The 24,889-nt window shown below is 36.7% G+C and overlaps 1 long non-coding RNA gene across 2 annotated transcripts in view; it reads left to right on the top strand.

Moving 5' to 3' along the window:
* Positions 1-296: 296 nt before the first annotated feature.
* Positions 297-24,889, top strand: part of LOC135443241 (uncharacterized) — a 40,918-nt gene continuing 16,325 nt past the window's right edge. The window contains exons 1-3 of one of the 2 annotated variants that reach the window (XR_010438908.1): positions 297-496; positions 11,515-11,579; positions 12,204-12,309. This is a non-coding gene — a long non-coding RNA (uncharacterized LOC135443241). Of the gene's footprint in view, positions 497-11,514; positions 11,580-12,203; positions 12,615-24,889 lie in introns of those variants that run through there. The other variant, XR_010438907.1, reaches the window with a different exon arrangement.

Raw genomic sequence — 24,889 nt, 5'->3', positions numbered from 1 at the left:
TCTGTTCTGTTAACAAGCCTGTGGCTTAGCAGCCCATTCTGTTCAGGATCAGGAAAACTCTTGAGACAGAGGAGAGGTTGTGTATTTCCTTGAGAATAATCTTGTTGTGCAGCTGGGAGAGGCATCTGGGCTAAGGGGTGACGCACGTCGAGATGGCTGGAGGTGAGGTGCATTTTAGTAATGTGGGATTTGTGTGAAAGGAAATGCAGCTGAGCTTCAGGTAATGGGGATGATAAGACATTGCTGTAGAGCTTCAGAGGGTACTGTGAGGTTGGTGCATGTTAGGAGTTCAGGGCTAAAGGGAAGGGCATTCCTGCAAGGGATGGTAGATAAAGAGCTCCACACTTCTAGTTTCAAGCTGCTTTATTCAGCAGTCCTGAGTGTTATCTTACAGCTACTGCTTTTGCCAGCATTTAGAGTGTGGGTTCCTTAGTTCGGCATCCTTGCTTTGGGAAGGAGGATTCTCCTCTGAGTGCTACATTGAGTGCTGATACAGGTGGGTCTAATTCTGTGTCTGGTTCTTTTGGTGACATTGTGGGACTTTTTTTAGTAGGGGACAATTTGCTTATTTTAATGCTGGCTAGGCTAGGCTTTTAATTTCTCTTAAATAGAGCTAATATTGATTCCTTTACCATAGCTATTTCTGTTTACTGTATACTTGCTGAAAGAAAAAAAAAAAGTGAGTGAATGCTATTGGGTAAATGCTCTGATTAATTTCTTCCTAGCTCTGTAGATACCAATGTTATAGAGAGGGATTTTAATGTTTCTTTCTCCTTTCAACTTCTGAGTGTCCATCAGAATAGTCATTGGTAAAGAATTGAAACTAAACAAGTGAGCATATAGAAAATTATACTTTTTTCTATTCATGGACCTATAATCTCTATAGAAGAAAAAGGAACGGACTATTGGTGGTAAAAGCCCTAAAGGAGGTGGCCACTGAGATGAGGCAAACACAGAAAGTAGGAGATTAGAAACCTGTAGGTGACAGACTTCACCCAGCAAGCTTTATTTCAGTTGTTCAAATCTAGTGAAAAAACAATAAAATTGGTGACAGCTGAGAAAATAGTGACCAATGTTGTGCTGTCAGAGATTTGGTGAAATATAAGTGATACTAAGGACCTGGGGACTGAATGTTATAAGAACTTCAGGATGCCTAAAGCAGTGTATGAGCAGTGCTGGTGAGTTTGAGGTGCTGCATTCCAGGGATGATGATTCCACCACTTTCTTGGGCAGCCTATTCCAGTGCTTCCAAATCACCCTTTCTGTAAAGAATTTTTGCCTCATATCCAACCTCAACCTCCACGGGTACAACTTTAGGCCGTTTTCTCTAGTTCTGATAAGTGCAACCTTCTGGTCAGACTAGAGCATATCTGAGTAAAATGTAATACTTTGTGTTAGATTGACCCTTTTTCTGGTTCTTTCTGGCCTTAATATCTGTAGATTCTGATATTTTTGACTGTTCCAGGTGCAGGTGCCCAGATGATGCAGGCGCCTCGCTGAGGAATGGCTGGACACAGCCCATTCCAGGGAGCTCCAATGGCTCCACCACAGGGCATGACTGGGCCCTGCAGCCAAGGTGGTGGGACCTTGGGCAAAACCTGGATAAGAAAGGGTGAAAAAATGTTGTACAGGCACATTCCTGAAGGACTGCAGTCCCTGATAGAGCAGTGGAACAGTGTGAGGGGTAAAGGGGGGCAGAGAGGAACTGCTGTGTACTGAATGCACACTTCTCCCATTCTCTCTGCTGCTGCTCCAAGGGAGGCAGTAGAGGAGTCTGGAGTGTTGGACTTCATGCAGTGCAGTGGAAAAGAGGGAGGACATGTGGAGTCTTTGTTTCTTGCTACCTGAATCTATTTCTAATTCTCTTTATGCAGACAGGAAAATTTCTGATCCCATTTTCTTACCTTGTTCAGCTGGGGAGCAAGTGTGAGTGAGAAGCTGGGTAGGTTTTTGGCTATTGAGGATATCGGACCCACACATTGACATTCATAAGTGAAGGTCTGAGTATGCTAAATCAATCTAGAATATACTTCTGTGCCATAATATTTTTCAGGGTTTGCTAAAAAATAAAAAAAAGGTCAGATTTGAAACACTTATTATCACCTACTGAATTAAATAGGATAAAATATGATGGTGGAATTTAAGGTTCAAGGAGAAATAATGTTGGTAGAGATCCTAATAGAGGACTGCATAATTCTGAAGCTAGCCCAAAACAGGAAAGGTCAAAAGTTTTCCTATAAGATGATGCCAGAAAAGCTATTTTTATGACTATAATCAAAGTGGCTGGAGAACACAGTATTGCAGGTCAGTGTATATCTATTTCCATGTAGGTAGATGAGTATAACTAGAATCTGTAAACAAGGTGGATGAATTTATTTAAGAAACTGTAATGAGAAATGAGAAACTGTCCTACCTGCATGATGTGGAAACAATGACATAAATTTGAGCATGTGTGGGTTTGGTCTCTCCACTATCTCTTTGGAATGGGTATAAATACACATTGCTATTGTGTTTTATCCAAGTAGAACTAAAACAGTAATGCATCATGGACAATTCAGATAAGGAAACCTAATCAGAACACAGTCTAATTGGTAAAGTAGTGATCTTACAAACACTCAACAAAAAAACAGCCCAAAACACTAAGAAAAGTTTGAATGGGTTTTTAGTTGGTTAAATTTAAGGTTAAGATTTGTTGGTTAAATCTATATGACTTTCCTGATAAGTGGCCACAAAAATGTTTGTGACATGATGTGTTCTGCACTGTCCACCTCCTGGGCATTGCAAGCAGCTGAGGAAAACCTTGCCTGGGTATGCCTGGCAGCATATTAACCATACAAAGCTCTCCAGAGTCCTTAGGGAAATAGGCTTCTGCATGTTTTAGAGCATGGCCTTCTGCTTCGCCTAGGGCTTCTTGTCTGGGTTGCTACCTAGATAGATGGTGACTGTGGAATAGTGTAGAGAGCTTCTTTCAAATGACAGATTGCATGTACTTGTGGTCACTAGATTTTCATCTGGCCGGGCTAGACCTGGGAAGTTTGCAGTAGTTTTGAGTAATAAGCAGTGCTGGGCATGTGACACTGAAGGTTATGGACCTAAGATAGAGCATGTTTTGTTCCAATCCCAGCCATTTATTTTAGTTTTAACACATGAGGCCGTGTAAGGCATATTTTGTGCTTAGTGACTATTCTGAAGTTATGTTGAGTTTCCTCCCTCTAAAAGATAACAGTAATATGTTGGCCATCGGATATACATATGCTGTAGGAGCTGTAGCAAAAGACATTAATGGGTATTGGAAAAAGCAGGGAAAATTGAAGATGGGATTCCAGGTGCTGGAAACAATATTAAATATAAAAATATTATTACTGTGGACTTGTGACAATTTTGCCACCAGAGATGTATCTATATGGTATGCTTCTAGGACATATATTCAGTCTCCAACTTTAATGAGTCCTAAAATCCAGCAAATTTTTGATATTATCTCTGTCAGACCTCAGTAGTCTTTGAGGAAGAAAATTCTTTTTAGCACTGCAGCTGTTAGAAAAGGGATAAAGAAGAAATGTTCAAACACCTTTAAGTACCTGTCTCAAGAGGGTTGAGCTTAAACCATCATTTAATCTCTTCTATGCTAAGACTAGAGGTCTGAGCAAGAATTTTTGTTTAAAGCAAAATCAGTGAATTTGGACTTCTGTTTTCTGTGAGCACAAAATTAGTCTATATTTCCAATGATATTGTGGAAAATAACTTGCATATTTTGAGAGAAAAAACGTTCAGGATGGTTGAAAATATGAAATTTGGTTGAAATAAAACCAATCTCTTCCTGTAACAATAAAAGGAATAATTTAAAAGGGAGTATCTCAGGATTCGGGCACAAATGCAGTCTTCATGACCCTTGTCTTTGTTAACAAAGATTTCCTTTTCCCTTCTCCTTCAAATATTATAGCTTTGTGTCTTAACACTTTCTTGTTTTTATATAAGTGACTTTCAGCATAATTGGACCCTGGAGTCAGGTATTGTTGAACTAACCTGAGTCTCAAGAAGGTGTTTTTTATCTACCATACTAACCAGAACCCAGCTTCCTAGGGACAGCTTCTCTGTTGCAGCTATATTTTTTTTCCCTTGAGGAATTTTTCCAGCTTCCATAAAATAAAGGAGTTTAGCCATTATTAAAACTCCTTCATATGGGCACTGCATCAGTATTAGTGTGCTAAACCCCTTTGATATAATGGTAATAGATATGTAGATTTCCTGATCTGAACCTAAAGATCACAGACTGTGCAAATCTCTAGTACTTTGTGGCTGAGAGTTTCTTGGGTGTGTTCTTTAATTACTGCAGAGGGGAACAGTAGCAGATAATGTCATACAGCGAAGCAAATGTCAGGTACTGAATGGCAAAAGTGGCACAACAGTGGTTGGTGCTTGAGAAGTTCTATAGCCCTTGTCTGATGGATGGCTCCTGGCTCACTGTAAGCCTGGATGGTAACAGGTCACAGGTGGGAAGGCAGCCAGCTCTCAGTGTGGAAGCAGCCCAAAGGTGGCTCCATTGTCAGTGCAGGTAGGACTAGCAAACATGAGAGTGCGTGTCACAGATGATTGTCAACAGCAGAATACAAAAGGGGCTAAAGATTAAAGGATAGAGGGGACAGAGAGGCTGGCAAGTCATGCAGGACATCCACTTGCTGAAGTGCTCCAAATCACAATTTCCTCCCTGACCATCTCTATGGCCAGGTCAGGTATTTATGGCAGATAATTTGGGGACGTGCATTAAGTTTGGCTCGTTTCTTTGCCTACTTTGTGGTCATCAACTTCTAAAAACATGGTTGTGGCTAAACAGACTTTAAATCCATCTGGTAGCAGTGACAGTCTGTCTGCCACAGAGGAGGCTTTTTAAAGCTCTGTTCACACTGTACGCATTGCAGGCACGCTGGAGTACAGAACATCGTGCTTTGTGACCCCCGAAGTGTCTGTGAGAACATGGATGTGTGTGGGGTGCAGAACTGCCACAAAATAGTCAAACCAGCTGGACTGTCCTTGTACTCCTCAGGCTCCTTTCTTCCTAAACTGCTTTTAATTTGAAGCTCTTGATAGCTCATTCACCCTCAGTGACCCTCAGTGACCAAGTATGGGAGTAGTCACAAAACCAGATCCTCCTCTGTAGGATTTTTAGAGCTCTGCAGAGCCTCTGCAGTGTGTTTGTGCTGCTGTGTGGACACATCCGCCCGTGCTGGCATGCAGTGTGCTAGTTGATGAATGCGTGTTTTAACAAAAAGTGAGAAAATGTGGTTTACTGTTAACTGTAACTGCCTCTGAATTGTCAAAACTATTTATTCTAAAATTAGTCTTTAAATGCTCTGCTTCTATTTGAAAGAGAATATGAGTAAGGCACATACTAGGAAATTCTAATTGTAAGAGGTTATTATTGAACTCTTTGTAACTGAAATATTGAGAACATATTTGAGAGGACTATTTCAGCAAATTTTAAGTAAAGCTTAATATTTTTTAGCTTTTTTTTTTCCCCTTTTCTTGTTTCTGGAAGCTTTTCAGACTTTTCTAGCGTATTCTTTTCTTTGATCTTCTTTTGTAATAACATGATAGTCTCACATTTCAATAGAAAAACTGGAACTAAAGTATACATGAAAAAAGTCCATAACAGCTCTCTTGCTGTTTACTTCAACAATCTTAATTAAAGAAAAACCTAATCCTACAACAGACTTGTGATTTGCCTTTTCTTTGAAGCACAATTAGTTTTCATTCATATCCCTTGATGTCAGTGAGGAAAAACTATTGGTGGGCACATTAGTGCTGATGGGGTTCAATTAATATTTTCTTTTTGCCTGAAACGTATCTCACAATAAAACCATGCACACAAAACACATGCATACACTCACATAGGAAAGCAACCTCTGTATTCATGCTGCCTGCAAAGCCATGTCTAAGTCTCTTTTGGCTGCTAGCCAAAGTCTCTAAAAACCCATTAAGGCTATTACAGAAATTATTTTTCGTCCTTTGTGAGCTGGGTAAATTTCACAGTTATCATTGCAGAAGGAAATGAATTGGGAATATATCTGTCTGGGGATGGTTGTCCCTTCAGTGGGAATTAAGCCAACTCAATGTAGAACAGCAGCTGTGTGTGTCAGTGCACGTATTTGCAGGAGAGAGTCAGTGGATGGCACTGTAATATAACTATTGTGCCAGAAATATCTGAAAATTTTAAGTGCTGTCTGGTATTTGTGAATAAATTTATATCTTTGCTATTACAGTCTTTATTGGAAATCAGCTTTTGCTTTAAAATGATGTGTAAACCAATATTTCCCATGAGGTGTGCCTTCCAGATGCAGGAAAAGTAAGCAATTCCTTCCCAAAATGGTGCAGCAGCATCACGTATGGCATTGAATGGTGACCTTGTGGGATCATGCTAACAATATAAAAACATACAATACAAATTCAGGAGATTTACAAAGATGGAAGGATTTGGCCTCTGTTCTCTCTTATACTTCACAATATTTGCAGTTGGAATTACCAGTTCAGGGGAGGTTTTTGATCAGCATGGAAGTTGGAAGCAGCAGAATTTCCATTTGATTTGTGAGCTTAGGTAAGTACAACTTATACAGTCTGCCATTTAAAAGTGCACATAGAATTGTTTTTCTTTAAAAAAATATTCCACTTTTCCAATACTGTGAAACCTCAAGTTTCTGGATCCCACATATAAAATATATGGTGGAACAAGTACAGTAATACAAGATAAACCTTTAACTTTGCACTTAGTCACACAAAACATTTTTATTTATTTACTGAAACAAGTGAGGTATATTTTGCAATTTCTTGCTAGTATTTTTATTAGTGATTTGACAAAGGAACCATATTTCCTTCTCCATATAATATACTCTTTCTGAAAGGGTTTTGCTATTTACCTTTCTTTTAGCTCCTTGAAATCTTTGTCTACTTTCCTCATCACTTTGTCATCCCAGTTGCTAGCAACTAGCAGTGGTCCATGCAGAAGTTTTTTGCTACTTCTTGTAGGTGCCACAGGTAACAAAATTATACTGACCATCTCAAATTATATCCTGTGCTCCCACTGATCCTCTAAGTTTTTCAAACCTTAACTATGACAGTGTCTTAGAGGGACTTGCATGTTCTTCAAGCTTCTCTCACAGACCCTCAACTACACAGGACTCGAATAGAACAATGGCAACTGAGAGCAAGTGAAACCATCACAATTTATATTTTAAAACATGAATGCACATGGGTCTTTTCAAAGAGTGGATACTGGTATGTGGAGTGGAGGCTGGTATGAAACCTCTCTTTTCTTCCAAAGGATAGATATAATAGGTGGAGGAAATAAAATTAAATGTTTGAGGCACTTAAAAAAAATGTAGCCATAGGTATGACTTTTGCAATTGCCAAGGTAATCCTTAGTATGATATTTGCCCTGACAATCTTGTCCTTTTTGCTCTGTCTCTATTTTGTCTGAGCTTTTTCTCTCTTTGTGTTTAGAGCTCACTGTTGAAGTAATTAAAAAAAAAGTTTCTTATACAATTCATGTATCCTTTAAAACAGAATATCTGGTTATTTACACTTATTATCTCTCAGTGTTTCATTGATTTGTTAAAATGGAAGCTGTTTTTTGTACCTATAGTTTTAAAAGGTGTAGTAAACTAGGAAAATTTTCCAAATAATTAAGTGACCTTGTCCAAATGGTATATATCCAAGAGTTTTCAAGGTGTTTTAAGTGTGACTCAGCTGAATTTCTAGCAAAACCAAGTTGCTTAAAACGGGCTAACTAATGATCAGATGATGACAGGGTAGAAATTCTGACCACATCTTTTAAAAAAGGTTCCAGAGGAGCTCTGTGGGACTGCTAGCTGATAAATCTTAGCTGGAGTAACTCTGAAATAGAAAAAAGAGTTGCAAGATAATAATCCATAGCTAATCTTATACTTCTGCAAAGCAAACTTTGTCTGGCTACTGTCTTAAAATTCTTTATGAATGTTAGCAAATGAATAGAGGGGATGTTAAGTGCATCTTTCACAAGATGTCTGACAGGGTGTCAGAAGAGATACTTTTCAGCATTTCTAGCTCTTGAGGGTTTTCACTAAGGCCCATATTACCTGATTTTGTTTCTTTAAAATTATTCATTACAGTAGTCAAGAAATGGGATGAGAAATTTTTGTAAAAAAGAGATTTTCTAGAAGCTCAGGAGTTAAAGTCCATGATCATGAATCAGGTTAGCTCAGAAATCGGACACTGATAGAAACAGAATTGTTATTATGTCTTAATATGTCATGATTTGTAAGCTATCATGTGATTTTGAAGCTAGTCATGCATGGGTTTTTGAAGGCTGTGGATTGATATTATCTCCTCTAAAAGAAACCAAGTAGCCATGAGGCAATGTAATATTGTAGATCAAAAAGTAGCTGAGAGGCAGGAGACAAAGCAGGAGCAAATGGTCCATTTTCATCATGGCAAAAGGTTAATAGCCACAAGTTTCTGTACTAGGTCTGCTGTTGTGTAATGCATTTATTAATTATCTGGAAAGAGGAAGGAGAAATGAGGCAGCAACACCATGTTAGTGGTAGATAACCTCTTTGTAGGTTACTTGTTAATCAAGTCCAGAGGAGCCTTACGGAATTTCAGAAAAAACAGAAAAAAATTTTTAAAAATACAGAAAAAAATTTAAAGTAATCACGCACAAAGTCATTCTATCAGCCAACAGTGTGATGTCCCATAAAATGTATTGGGTATTAGAAATCCATCCTGGAAAAAAATATTGCAGAGTTGGATAGGCCCAGATCAAAGCAGAGAGTAAGGCTAGTGACATAAATGTATCTGAAGTTATTGTTTACCTGAGTACTCAGATGAGAGTGGAAGTGATAAAGTATGTGGTTGAAAGAGAAAAAAAGAAAAAACAGAGGCATGCAGCGAAGAAGAAAGATCATGAGAGTACGGTTTCTTCCATCTCTTAAGAATAAAGAGACACTTCCCAAAAGGTTCCTATATAAACACTGTAGAACTCATTTACTCTGGATGAAGATGAAATCAAGAATTTTGTAAGCATCGAAGAGGGAAAGGGCATTTGTATGGATAACAAGAATATCCAGAGTTATGATAGTAATTCTAAAAAAGAGTATTTGAGGGGATAAAAACCCTCATGCATCAGGATTTAAGGGAATCTATAACTAAAGGGATTAGGATGAGACCTTCGAGGGAGACAGATTATCCTGCATCTGTGGGGATCTTGTATCTTTCACCAAAGCATCTGGTGCTGGCTGCTGCTGGAGACACTGTGTTAGGCCCAGTGGGTGTCAAGTTTGAGGCAGAATGGCAAGTCCTGTGGTCAGATCTGGATTTATCTTTCATTGCCTCTGTCTGGGCCTTATTTCCACTACAGAGGGCTCTGTCTTCTGTTTATTTGCCTCAGGACTTTATACTAGGTCAGGCTCACGTTTCTGATGGTGCAATGTGTGTTTGAAATTACTGCAATGAAGGACTTGTGTGAGATAATGGGTGCCACTCAGCTTCTGAGAAACCACCAACATGGAATCCAAACAGGGAGGAGTTCCTCAGTCTTTTCCTCTATTTCTCCAGCTGTAAAATGGAAAACTCTTGTTATCTAAGTGGCGTCTGTGTCCAGCCCAGGCACTCAGAAGATTTTAGCTTTGAGTATTTTCCAGTTTTTCAATTTCTTCTCAATGTCTTAGAGGCAGACAAGTACAACTTCAAAACACAGTATCAAGAGTGTTCTAAAAAAATTCCCATCTATCTTTATATTGGATTAATTTGGTTGTTCTAACTATAGAATATATCTGTCACAATTTTGTGTCTATGGCCCTAATTCTATCATAAAATGAATTTATTTTTTATTGCTAATTCATTTGCCAGTGATCCTTTATTTTGTGTCTTCTCTTTCAAGGAGTATTTTGCAATAATTCCTGATTTATTTTTTTTAATTGACCTTTAAATTTAGTGTTTATTCCTAAATATTAGGACTCCTTTATTTCAAGGGCCTCAGTTGGCCCCTTTGTCAGTAAAACTGGAGCATGATTTTGGCTGCAGAATCACAAGAAATTTTTGAAATTCCACTCGAGAGTTAAACAATGGTGCAAACAATGTTTTGCCTCACATTTTTTGTTCAATCATATAATAAAATAAGTTAGTATTGACCAGCTAAGTTTTCTGTTTCCTGGAATTCTGGAGACTTTGGAGTGTTGGCATCCACTGTGTGATGTGAATTAATTGTAAAGGTATCACACCTAGTGCAGAAGATAATTGTGCTAATTAGGTTTTTCATGAAGGGCAGATAACAACACATCACTATGACATAAGATCCTCAGATCTGTAACATTCTGTGTATTCTGAAGCATGTGTACATATCTAAACTGTTGGGGTCTTCAGTCTGCTTTTTTAGTCTCATCTGCTTTATGATTTTATAGTTCAGAAACTCAACATTAACCATTGTTAGCTTAGTCTTATTTTATTTTTAATTTTCGTCTTCCCAAAGCCATGATGATTCTAATTTAAGCATAAATATGATGTCTTCTTTTAATTTTAATAAAACTGATTAATGTGCATAATGTATTTTTATCAATTTGCCTAAGTGCTTTTACAGATGCTATTTGTGAATGAATTTTTATATTGACAAGCCTTATCTGTTTTACAATGACAGAATTAGTAAAATTTGAGTTAGTTTCACTTTTAAATCCATTTCAGCTCAGTGGTAAATTGAGGCATTGCAGCTTGCCTGGCAAAAATTTCTGTCTCTTCCCTGTTTCACTGGGGTATATGACCTTTATGCACTATTAAAACTGAGTAGAATACTCAGGTGGTAAGATTTTAGGGTTATGCAGAATTTCAGCCTCTTCTGCTATGGCTTAAATAGTAAGTATTATATTTTTGATATAAATAGTCTTTGGAAATATTTCACTGCTTTTGAGAAAACCTGTTCAAACTTGTATCCTCTTCCTAAGTCTTTCAGCTGTTGGATGAAGCCAGATAACCTCTCAGTAGATTGTGTTGAAAACTGGCAGAACAATTTTACAAAAATAGGAGGAACTTCACAATTTTTACCTTTAACTTGATATAAGGTAGAGCAACATTTGCCTGATGTTTTTTCCATTTGTGGAAAGCACTGTATACTGATAAAATAGCCACATCAAAATGATGTGGGCCTAACACCCTTTCTTCTCATCCCTATCTTTCTCCTTGCATTGAAATTGATAATATCTGTGGTTCCTTTTACAAATCTGCAATTTCAGAACCTCTTGCAGTTTTAGGAAGTTGAAGAATAACAGTTAAGAAAATGAGTAAAACTAATTATATTAGTTTTTTAAAATTTTTTTTTTGGATAAGGAAAACAGTGTGGTAGAAGAATGCCAAACTTTTTTTTTTTCTCCTGTTTGTGACATAATTTCAATTTGGAGCTTTGTTAACAGCTAGTTTAATTTACTGCTTGAAAAGTTGAGACATTTATTGCTCTTGTCAGAATAATAATAACAGAAATATTAAACACTATTTCTGCAGAGAAGTTTTGGAGCCATCCCAACAGTGAGCTTCACTGGATGAAAGATATTGTGCAGTAGATACAGGTATCCCATATTTCCCTTGAACACTCTCAGTGCTACGTGCATTGTCTCTTGTATCATCCACATGGCAGAGAGTAAATCTCTCATGTAATTCCTGTAAAAATTTCTCCCCTTGCTGTGAAGTCATAATCATCTCATAGAGTAGTTATTTGACTGCTAGTCAACAGTGCTGTAGTTGAAATGAAGTTGATTTTAACCCCTTCTCTGGAAGCAAATTAAAATAACTTTCTTGCAACATCTTTTCCTAATTATTTTTATATATCATTGAAGTAATACCTAAACTGCTATCTCTGAGAACCAAAGGGAAAATAATATGGAACCACTTCCCAAAAACCAAAGGTTAGATAAGGACTGACAGCTCTTTTGAACTTAAAATATGTGGGAGGATGGGGATGTAGAAAGTGACATATGGTGTGTAGACATTAAAATGTGTGCCTGACAGTAAACAGCAGTTAGCTACTGTTTAATGCTACTCATATCCTGGTTTGTAAAGATAGTGTTTGAAAGGGCCTAGAGTACCCTGTTATCATTGTCTTTGCTAGGACCATGTTCTGATTCGTGGAGCAGCCTTGTGATAACAGGGACTGGCTTATTTTAATAAAGTTGTGTGTCTCTGTCTTCCCTCAGAGAGGCCAGCTCACCTGTCGGCTACAATACCATCAGCTTCACTACACACCAGCTTTGAGCATACTCCAGCAGCTTGGAAAAAGCACAACTACTTGGGAAAATGCAGGTCAGAAATGCCCCCCAAGATGCCAAGAAAATAGCACTTATTTTGGCAAACACTTGTTTTGAATATAACCTTCCAACAGCTCTGTGATCCTCCTGGCCCTTGTGTAGTCCAGGAGCTCTGGGCACCCTGAAAGAACGGGAAGTCTTTGAACCTCACTTCATTGTTCACACTGCTGTTATCATGCCTGGTTTGCCCGTGCTGACAGATGATGGTTTTTGGCACATACGATAATCCTAACTACTGTTCTTCACTTCAGTCCTGTCCTCATTGCTCCTGATGTAAGGGCCAGGTTGTCTGTGTGCCACTTCGCTGTTTCTGCCTCAAGTTTCCCTTCCCTTATTTTTCCAGAAGTGGTAGGAAAAAATCCTGTATTTCCACTTTCTTCTTCCTTGGGATCTTATGTTATCCTCTCTGTGACTAATGAAAAGACTAATGACATTTTCTGTGTGTGTTCTTTTTAATCAACATTGTGTGTTTAGGTGGACAATAGTCCAGTTGAAGTTTTCCCATTTTGAAATAACATTAATGACTCACAACAGAAAGAACAAACACACACTTCTGGCTTCTGATATGGGATGAGTAGCACAGCCTTTGGCCTATCTCTACTTACCTTTCTCAGTTGTGAGCCATTGTTCATATTTTCTTGCTGCAAAGAGACAAACTGGCTACATCCCACTAGTGAAAGCCAACAAATATAGAGCTCTCCAAAGTCAACATGAAGATTTAACCTTTGTGAAAATTTTCAAGCTAAGGGAAACTCCATTCTAAATCTGGAGCAATGTTTGCTGTGACGGGCACACTTAAATCATGTCATGGGGCATGGCATGGATTACCCATTGCTGGTGTCAAATGAGTTGGCTGCAGACAGCCCTGTCAGTAGGACAAAACAGCTTGCACAGTGAGGCATGCTAATTCTTCTCATATGTTTATGGAGCAGTGTTTCCTTTTATTGCACCAGATGCAAAGAAATTTGGAGCTTGCTCAATGTTCTCTAACATGTTCCCAGTTGTGCTGTGTGGACATGATTTTATCACCCTAGAAATGTCAACCTTTTTGAACATGTCCTTTTTTCTATATAAATGTCTTTTCTGTTACTGCCTATTGCCCCTTCTGTTATGTGCAGAATTTCCCTGATTTTCCTATGAAGTGGAAAAGAACCTGTGATTTTTCTTGAGGGGTGGTGCTTCAATTATAAAACCATAAACTAAATGAGAGCCTTAATTATTATGGAAAACAGATTAGAATATTGTCATCTGCCTTGCTTGGGAGCCAAGGGGAGATTAAAAAGCCGGTGGCCTAAATTTATGTTATTTGTATTTCTGTGAGTCAAACCTCAATCATGTAAAACAGCCAGTAGGCCTGTATTAATGGGAGAGGCCAAGAGAACTGAATCTCAAAGGGCTGTTGCCCTTAGGACATGGTACATTATGATAATGTGATGAAGAATAATTACCAAATGTGAAATATATATTGTCAAACATGAGAGCAAGCTATTCCTAGCTGAAAATGAGGATGTGAGAAGGATAGTGAATGCCAAGCAGCCGGGGCTTGGTTTCTAAAGGCACCTAGAGTAAAGATGTCTGTGGAGGCATTGAATTGTCCGTCAATTCCTGCAGGCTGAGGTAAATCAGTGGGATGGAGCAAGCTTGTCTTGTTTGTCTTGAAGCCAGACCTTAACATCTGCTGCAGAAATCATCCTAGTGATGACCATTGTTATGATAAAGCCCACTGAATGGCAGTGATGACAAAAGACTTCCCCAAATGATATTAAAAGATGATGTGAAATTGGAATGGAAGAATTTATATATATATAAGCTATTTATTGGTTATTTCTGACAAAATACATCAATGCTTCCTTTCTCTTCTTTGTAAGTGTGGCAGGATTTTTTTCAATAGCTCTCTTTGTGGCTGTTGTGCATGATGTTTTCTGTATTAATATTGTGTTTGTCACGTGGAGGGTGGACACAGAACATCAGCAGTCCTCTGGCTGCTTCTCATTTCATATTTGTGTGGTGCCAGGCAGTGGTGTTGTATCCATGCCCTCCTTTCCCTGCCGTTTGTCTTCAGGCAAACCATGCTGTGTGTACTGAAAGATTTGTTCTTCACTCTTGTCATTAGAGTAACCTTCTCCATGACGTGGTGTAAATGTATGGCAGCACAGGACAACCTTGAAAATTTGTGACTTCAGTTGACAGGCCATAGGTGCCCACATAAATGCCACAAATACCTAGCCAGCTGGCCTGAATTCAGTGACATTATTTTCATGTTTCAAGTTATGCATGAATTGTTTTGCTGGACCAAGCTTTTATTACAGATATTTTTTCAAATTCTGAGTGAAATCTGTCTATAAAAAACTCAGGTAAGAGTATAACTCAAAATAGAAACATCTCCAGCTAATGAGGCAAAATGAATTTTTAATGAATTTTCTGTCTTGGGAGAAAAGACTGATTTAGCAACTGGATATAATCAACTATGGACCAAAACTGTTAGCAAATTTGTGACATGTGCTTTACTTCTTTTACTCCAAATAGCATACTCGTGAAATAAGTCTGCCCCTTGAGATACTATCTGGTTAAGGTATTATATTGTTGGTATTTTCACAGCTCTCAAGGCTGCTAGCTGTGCATCTCATTTTATATAATATCATACCTACACACTACTAGTGCTTTGCAGAATGGAATTGTTGGCCCATTGTAAAGATGGGGAGCTGGTGTTCAGGTTAGCTTGTTCAAGATCAAGTAGGGAATTCTGAAGGGAAGACTCCTGACTCTGTGCTTCAGAATACCATTCAGAGCATTGCTGGTTCTAATTCATTGCCTATCAGGGCAATAAACATCAATAAATCACTGGAAAGATCTTCTTCCTGTTGTTAAACTATATAGCTTCTAATTGCTCCATATGCAAATGTACCATTTAAAAGTGTTTTTGCAAGTCGCTGAAGGAAGCATTTTAATAGTTTGGGAATTTTATCCTTAAAGAAAAATACACCAATTCATATCATTATTTGGTGATCACTAATCTTGGATTGCCCAAATGTATGGATCACAGGCTAGACATGTAAAATAATGGCACAAAGTAAATGGGCACTTCTGAAAAATACTGCCCTTTTAAAAGCAAGAAACAGAAATGTTTGGGGTAAATAAATACAAATAAGTCTTAAATTTGCACTTCATATTCTCTATACTATAGGCAAACCCAACAAACAAAAGAGATTTTTCAAGACTGTATCACGTATATCTCTTTTGTCTTCACCCACTTTTATGTATTTCATTTATAAATCATAACTGTGTGACTTGAAGCTAAAAGGTTAAACAATAAGCATTTAAAGATTTTTCCTCTGTTTCTCTTGAATTTTGTAATGGTTTCAAGATGAGGGAGGGGTAAATCATTGCCTGGGTCTAGTCTTTACACACTTCTGGGATATAAATCAATTCCTAGAGTCATGTTTTAGAGATGGTATTAGTTTTGTTTTTCCTGAGTTGGATGGGCAATAGAGCTTTTCTGTTTCAAAGTCTTACAAGTGTTACCATACAAGTGAGAGAGGTAGATATTAGATAAAAACATCAGGACTCATGAAATTCTGTCCACAAACCTCTGTAAGGAAGTGCGGTAAAGCAACAGTTTTAGTATATGCTTTGGTCTGAAACCATCTCCCTCACTCAGTTTGCCCTTAGGCCAATGTTAATTGCTGAAAAGCCAAATGGTATGAACAGGTTTTCAGAGCACAGAACTGCTGAAAAATAAATGTAATAAGAAAACAAGATAAATACCCAGTGCTAAGAAATGATGATTCTCTAGATTTCCTCAGTCAAGCAATATTTATCAGGTGCATTGATTTAACTAGCGGCTATTGGCAGTTACAAATGGATGATGACAGGAAACAAAAAACCACCTTCATTTGCCATAAGGGGGCTTTTCATTTTAATGTAATGCCTCTTGGAATTACCAGTGTCCCGACTACATTTCAAAGATTAATGAACATCATCCTGTCAGGTTTAATACATCATACTTCTCTAGTATGCTTGGACAGGAGACTGTTCTCATAGATTCCCAGAGTTTTCAATGACACTTAGGAGATTTTTTTAAAAACATAAGTTCTGAAAGGAACTAAATAATTAGGGCTTTAAAAAAGAGCTTTCATTCCAATCTGGATACATAGTAAATACTATAAAATTAATTTATGTCTGTGGAAAACGAAAGTGACCTAAAATGTTGTGGGATCATGCAGAAAGTTGCATATAGCTATGTCTTATTATTGTGGAAGTAGTACTATATCTTGTAAATGGAATCAAAAGAATTTGCTCTTAGACAACAGGAATCATGCAACTACCTCATTTAGTCTCATGGGTCTCTTACAAAAATGGGACTGAACCAGGAAAATGTGTTCTTCATTTTTTGTAATTTGAAGAATACAGTACAGTGGATTAAAAAATTGATGGTAAAGATGACATTAATAAACAAATCAAGTTGAAACATTAGTAATCCAAAGTTATAATGATTTAGGCTTAAATTTATTGCGTTTTAATGAGTTTACTTCATTAAGCTCAGAAAATACACAACCACAAATTTTTATATAAACCACATTATGCTGTTATGATGAAATAACATAAAAAAGGATAATTTTCTCTTTCTTGGAAAAAAACTTTGAATTGTAGTCTAGAGGCCGTTATACTTGTTGTTTGACACACATGAAAAATATTCCAAAATTAGAAAAATGAAATAATTTTATTTATCATATATTTGGTCCATTATTCAGTATATATTATACTCCATGAGCAAATTTTCTTCTTTTACACTAGGGAAAATCTTCATTTCTGAGGTAAAAGAGATTTTCCTGACTTGTTATGTATCATGGGTTTCATTCATAAATTGTTTTATCAGTGGAGTACTTCCCAGTGTAATTTGATCTTAGAAAAATATTTTCCAGTGGATGGATAGGTTTCCATAATTATTATAATAAATACAAAATTGATTGTGTTATATATGTGTTAATTTAGTTCATCTGTGATTTATCTAGAATGTTCCATTAGCTTCCTGTAACCCATAAACAAAATAACCTATGGAAAACAGGAAAGGCATATGCTACTTGACATTAAAATTAATCTTTGCATAAATGTTAAGATTTTGTTTCAGGGTGCATTTTCATGTCAAAGATGTACAGAGCACCTTTGATGCTGTCTTCTTTTGATTTGTATAAATATATTCCTACTGCTCTTGTAAAAGTTATAGACAAAATCTTAACAAATTCGAAAAGGTAGAACAGTGCATATGGGTAAGGGCAGCAATGGAAACTATGTACATAGTTTTAAGTAAAATGATTCACCAGAAAATACCAATAACTCTGGTGGGATATTCATTGTTAGGTTCTTAGGTTAAGGTCATATATTTTGTTTTAACCACAGGTTACCAGTCTTGCCTCAGAAATTTTTCTGTGACATTGTATAGCTTCTCTTATGCAGGAAGTTGAAATATGGGATCATTGCGACTCCTGATTTTAAATCTCTGAACAATTCCTTTACTCTGACTAGCAGAATATAAATGTCTAGAAGAACTAACAGTTTTAACTAGGCCTTCTAGTTTTCTTATGGTAATCTTGGGACAGCTGCAAAATAGTGATATACTTGGGCTGATTTTTTAATTTTGACATCTAAAATTTTTGTGCAAAATAAGTTGGAAAACCTCTTTATGGGCAGGAAATGTTTTTTTTTTTTTTTAAAGAGTAAATGTGGTGGGTTTTTTTTAGCTATAATTAATATTGTCAGAAGTAAAAAAAAATCTTCTGTGATCAGAACATCACAGAAGACGTGATGTTTCGTTTCAGCTGCATTATGCAGCTGAAATGAAAGTCTGCTGTGTTTCACTTCAAAACTCTTGAAATTGCAACTTTGCTCTATACTTCTGAAATTGCTAAAGAAATGTTGTAGTTAACAAAAATGCCTGACAAAGAATTCTCAACATGAACAAGGTGTTTTGTGAGCTGTATGAGAAACAAATTTTGTGAACTTTGGCAACAACACCTTGCCTTAAGTAAGCAGCAATGCAAAGTGAAGTAAGAGTGAACAGAGCTGTGCAGAGTGGGAAGTACCAAGCACTACTCAGCTTTTTGGGTGGAAAACTATTTGGTCATTATACCTTTTTACATGCACTGGTTTTTAAGAAGACCCCTTAGAATTTTCACATTGAATGCACCTCCACATTAGCTGTTGGAAATGTAGTGGGTTAAAAGGATGAGAAAGAGGAATCTGATACTGACTACTCATAAATCTGATTTCTTTAGATTAAGGAAAATCCTAATGCATCAAAATGGGTTTTCTTTTTTGCAGTAAATTTTGAAAAACAGCCCACACCTTTGTAGCAGCACAGCTTTTAGTTAGACATATTGTGATATCTGGGATAATTTTTGGGTGTTTCAGAATCTTCATAAATTCCTGGAAATAGTTCTTAAATGTTATTTATTACTTCTGTTGTGTAAGGCTTGGTTTGCAAGGTGGAAATATCAATTATTTATTCCATTCCATAGCTGTGCAGGAGATTTCCCCCAGTCACCTCAGGCCCTCATCCTTAGCCATACCTCATTCACCTCTGGTCTGCACATGTAGAGTTATTAGCTGTGATATCAGCGAGGAGCCCCTTTCCTACCCTGCGACGCTGTGTCGTTCCTCAGGCTTGCGTTACTTATCATCCCAGCTGCAGAAATCTCTGCATGCTGTGACTGGGTAATATTGCCTCCGGGAGGTTTAAGTCCTGCTCTCAGTCCTTCCTTAGTTTTCCTTCATTTGCCACAGGCAAATCTTGATCTGGTCCCTCTGAGGTGTAAAAGAGGGGTTAAACTTTAGATGTCTGTCAACTCATAAACATAATGAAGCAGAGAACGCAATTGAGTCTTGCACTTGTTCTACCTTCTCTCTTGCTAGAAAGTATTTGTTCCTTTTACCAAGAAAGCTGAGGTTATCTGTTCACGTTTCTCAGCTAAATTGTTAAAAATTTCCTGTGTAGGCAATTTCCTGTTTCTAAATTTTGTGCCTTGAGCTAGTGTGCTGTAAATTCTTATGGTGTCTTATTGAGCCCATTACAGCTTTAGTCATTATTGTCAACCCTCTCAGTGGTGTGTTGAGATGCTGATGAACTAATTTTGTCAAACTAATTTTATCAGACTTTATTAAGTCTTATTAAAGAAAAAAATATTGAAAAAATATTAGACTGCATCTCTGTTTTGTTTCCTGGACTGATTTTCAATCTGTCATTCTTTGAGATTTCAAATTTGACCTACAGTAAAACCTTCTGTAGTTTTATGTAAGGCTTTTTAAAGCTGAGAGATTTTTTTGAATGCTGGTGGATCCAATAGAGTGGCCCAGAGGAGGCCCATTTTCAAATCTTTTTCTTGATATTGCCATAGTTAGCCGTGGTAATGAAAATTACCTATCTGACTTGTGTGTTTATTAGAACAGTTGCATTCTGTCTATGCCATTAAACAGTGTTTAGAACAAGAATTTTGTTGGAAGATCAGTGGGAGGCATGGAGGGAAGACAAGAGGCAACAAGCCCAAGCTGAAACGAGAGAGTCCAATCATGTATAAGGGCAATCTTTCTCCACGAGCTCAGTCAAGCATTGAAACAAGTTGCTTAGGGAGGGTGGACAAACTCTATCCTTTGCACTTCCAAAATTCAACTGTATAATGTCCTGAGTAACCTGTTCTGACCTAAGACCTGATCGAGCTTTGAGCAGAAGATTGAGCTGTAGGCCTCAAGTTCCATTTGGATATTGGATAAGCAGGTTTTCAGTCAATTTATACATATATTTCTTACAGAAGCAGGAACTGTTAACAATTCTCTAAGTTTTCACTCTAAGGTATCATCATCTATTTGCTAATTTAAGCATTTAACTCACTTAGAATTTTGACGGAGTTTTGAAAAAATACTAAGCAAAACGCCTTTTACTTTTAACCCCTTTTACACAGAAAGCTGTATTAAAAACAAAACCAGAGCTACAGATATCAGGAAATGCTTTGTTTGAGATCCTGGCCTCTATAAGCCAAACAAAATGTTCCCAGATTTAACCTGGAATAGACAAGAATATTTTTATGCAAGCTCAGATACTGCAGTAAATAATCCGTATTGAAGAGTTAAGTGTATCAATTGCTTTTATCTATGCTGTGTACATTGCTGTGAGCCTAATATTAATAGTGATTGGAGTGAATACACATGTGCATATGTAAGTATCCCAAATTAGTTTAGAATATGTGACTGTATCACTGCAGTAAGGTTGTGCATTTGGTTGCTCTATGATTGTTCAGCGAGCAGCCTCATTTGCTCATGGAATTGACATTGTAGCATTCTGCTTTCAAGCAGATAAAAACCTAAGAAAATGATTCTTCCCTGAAAGATAATGCCACATAATTGAGTCTCTGTATAGGTTGTTTGGAGACAGTAAGAAAGAAATGTAAAACAGGATCCCTGAAACTGGAACAGCTTGTAAAATCTTGTTAAGCCATGTTAAAAAAAAAATGCATTAATGCCCCCATTAGAAGCTGCAGTTTATTTATTGCATCCTATTCTTTAGCTCTGGTAGACATAGGCTCTTTTTTTAATCTTCCATCCGTCCTTCCCCCTCCCCTTTGAAAGTGCACTCATTGAACTCTTGGCAATTAGTGTAATTGAAATTTATTGACAATGTGGCCGTCTGCTGAAGCTTCATTGTTCCGAGTGCTTAGTGCACAGTGCTATTGAGCAATGCCATGGCAGTGTCAGACAGCTCATACCTTGCTCAATTATATCAATGGACCAGTGACTGCCAAAGGTTCCTTTGGGGGTACGAATGTTACTTAGTGATAAGAGCCTTTCGAAACAGAATCCCTGGGCCCCATCTCTAGTGGGAGATAGAAATGAAATATGTATTTCTCTGCTGTGGAAAATTAATGTAATTGGCTCCCTTAAAAAGCTTTGACAAGTTGACCTGTTTGAAATCTGAGGAGGTCTTATACTGCAGTATCATATTATCTCCAACATAAAACCCCTCCTTTGGTGGCAGTGACAGTGGGATAAAATGGAATTTGGATAGTAATATTAAACTTCAGCTCTATTGAAGACATTCATATGTTTTTCCATTTATAGCTGCAAAACGGGGTCTTATAGAAATCCTACCTTTTTTTTGTATTGTCATCTAATATTTTATTTTGTTTTGTTTTGATTTGATTTATAATAGTGCTGGAGAGAAAACAGAGTGTGTGAGTAAGATCTCTATACTTAGGTTTTCTTCTAAAATGTCTATTGATGGAAATTTAAATAATATGTCAAAAGAGAATATTTGATTCAGGCTAATTCTAAAATAATATTTAAGCTAACAGAAAAAAAATCAATATATTCTTTTCATGCAAAAGGGTTTATACATAAAAAATAAATAAGAGATTTGCACAGGAGTCAAAGAACAAAACTGAATATCCAAATATGCATTTTATCTTGTGTTTGAATATAGATGCATATAACAGTTTTTTCTTATTGGAATTAAATTATTGTGATGGAATAGGAGGCATTTGCAATAGACCATATTCTGCTCAGGCTTAAGCATCATGCATTTCTACTAAATTCACTGTAAAAAGTGTGTTTGAAAAAGAGTTAAAGTTCAAATAATTGGGTTTTTAAATTTTTTTTTCCAGATGATGTGATGATAATGACTTGATATTTTATTTAAAGGGTATTAAAAAGAAAGAAGTTTGAAATGGAAACCTCCACATTCAAGTACAAATTTTATTAAATAATTATTTATTTTCCTTCTTTTCAAAACCAGAGCAAAATCTATTTTTACTAAGAGATGAGGAAGTAATTATTCACATTTCAAATTTTTGCATTACAGTTGTCTTTACCCTTCAGCACACAGATGAAGATCTTTTATTCATGAGAGCTCAGACAATATAGAATTTTAGTTCTCATATGTGGGGGTTTTGGGCTGTGAAATCCTCTTTTGTCACCTAAAAAGATTCTCCAGTAATGAGAAGAAGCATTTCTGGAAGACTCAAGAACCTGAAGTTCCAGAGTCTTGGGTGACAAAAACGTAAGACAGAAGGAAAGCAGGAATTTAATTGAGATAAAGAAAAACTGCAGCACAGATAATGAGGTAAATGATTGTTTTTGCTCTTTAAAAAAGAAGAAAAACCACTCCAACAAGGAAAAATAAGATAAAAAAAAAAAGATTGAACAAGTCTCCTTTGATTTTTGTGGAGACAGAACTTGGTGCTTACCTTGTGATTTGAAATGTTTCATCTGACTGTATTCCTGCATTTTTCCTTGCCATTGCTTCCTGCATTGGAAGAACATCTTTCCTTGTTTCAGTTTGGATGCTGTCAAAATTTCTTGAGGGTATCTTTCAAGATGTAAAGTACTGTTACATCAGGATTAAAACCTCTATCCAGAATTTGGTCTCAAACCTAGGATAATTCTACTTTTCTTCCAAAATTACTATCTCTCAGATTGTAGCTCTTCAGAACCCAGTAACAGTTGAACTCCTTGATATGTTTCTTCTAGTGTTAAAAAATTTAGAAAGAACTCTAGAGTTAAGTAACATAAAATTTATCCCACCAGATATAAAATATTTCAATACTTCAACGATGCCCTTAGTCAGATAATACTTTATTCAGCCCAATCCTTCAACAATATGTCCAGAGTCAATTATCTCTCATTTCAGGAAAAAATTATGGGGAAGCAATGCAAGTGTTTAAGAATTAATGTATCAATATTTGAATGTGGATACTTTTAGGTGAATTTGTTTAAATAAGGAAATAATTACTTTAATATTTTAAAATTGTTATTATTTAGTACTACCAGTATTATTAGGATTTAGTATTATCATGGCATACTTTTGTATTTATTTAAATGGATGTCTATCTTGATAAACTAGAGTTTTGTATGGAGTGTATCTTACACAGAGAGATTTCTTTATGTAGTTATCACTCCTTGATTGCTGGATGGTAAACTAGTTCGTAAAAGATTAATCCTTTATGTCTCAGACAAAAATGACACAATCAAAGCTCAATCATCAAACCTATCCTACAGATCTTCCAACTGTGGTCATCTTTCTTCTGTTTCTCTGGAAGAGAATCACACAGAAGATAAATATATATAATACTGGATTATTTATATTACTTTAAATAATTTCCTTTAATCGCATTAAACTTCAGTGACTGTTGTACATGTGATGAATTTAAAGCTTTCATCCTAACTTCATAAAAGTTCTTTCAGAGCCTGTACTAGAGAACGATCATTCTGAATTGCTACTAACTAATGAAGGCATGCAATTATTTTAAATGTTCCTCCAAGGGATTCTCTCGGTAAAGTATTTTAAATTCATATATAAAAAATTAATGACAATGTGATTTTAACTTGCTCTGCATCTGGGCTGACTGCAGTCATTACATAGAGAAAATTATTCAGATATCTTTATTAAAAGTATAGTATTGAGCTGCACCCTTCTTTGTGCATCATTAATTTCTCCTCTGGACTTCATAATATTGCCATACAGTGAAATACACTTTACCTAATAGTTTAAATAGTCTGTATTTATTTTTAGGAACATAAATTACTGCTTTCCTTTCATGCATTCTGCATATTGGTAGTTGTTAAGATTATGTAATTTGCTAGCACCTTTAAGGGATAACTATGGTCTGAAACAATATATTGTAGGCCTCAAAGTACTTTAAAGTACTATTTTTTATTAAGTCCCTCACTACCGAAGACATTAAATTATTTTAGGCATTTTGTGGATTAATTAAAATGTCTGTGGCATTATCAGCTCAAGAAATGGGTAGGCGGAGGGAAAAAGGAGAGAGAAAGATGAAACTAAATATGAAACTCTTGTACATGAGTACATGTACATCTGGAGGAAGAAAAGGATCCCCATAGCTCTAAACCGGGTTACATCTGTTCTAAAACCTCATAAATTTCTGCTTAGCAGTCCAGCTGGGCAGAATCTTAAAAGAACATCAAATAGATACTCATCTTGATAAAACAATTATGTTGTCAGTTCCCTTGATCAGCACAAGCTTGACAAAGCATGCTCCAAACTTGTAATTTTAGCCTGGAGCTCACAAAACTTGAAGAGGTGATCTATGGAAAGGAATGAATTATCTGAAGATATGGGTTTTCATGTGCTGCTCCTTAAGCACCAAATCTTGGCCTGCAGTTATTTGAAAGTTGGGCCGTACCAGCCCTGGGGTGAGAGGGAGAATAATATTTAGGCAGTGAATGTATTTTTGCTCCCAGCTGACAGCTCCATACCATAACTGTCAGCCATGACATCTATCTTAAGAGCATAGCACTTTTCAGGTTCTTTTGTGTCTGTCATTCAACTGTGGACATGCTGTGTGAAATCGTGGCCTGGCAGACAAAACTCTTGCTGACTGCCTGGATTTCATGCCCTCCATGTGGAGTGGGGGAGAGGCTCTTTCGGCCATGCGTATTCCTTTCTGCCCAAAATCACACCCCAGGCCTGAAAGGCTGGTGTCTGGAACCAACATGAAAGGGGACATGAGTGAAGCACTTGCACAGTAAAGAAAAGAAGAAAATTTTGTTTCAATCTTTCCTTTTGTGCT

The sequence above is a fragment of the Zonotrichia leucophrys genome, chromosome 2, assembly GCF_028769735.1.
Source record: "Zonotrichia leucophrys gambelii isolate GWCS_2022_RI chromosome 2, RI_Zleu_2.0, whole genome shotgun sequence".
In the NCBI taxonomy this organism is placed as follows: domain Eukaryota; kingdom Metazoa; phylum Chordata; class Aves; order Passeriformes; family Passerellidae; genus Zonotrichia; species Zonotrichia leucophrys.
The sequence above is the reverse complement of the archived record's forward strand: the minus strand, read 5'-3'. Positions and strand labels throughout refer to the sequence as shown.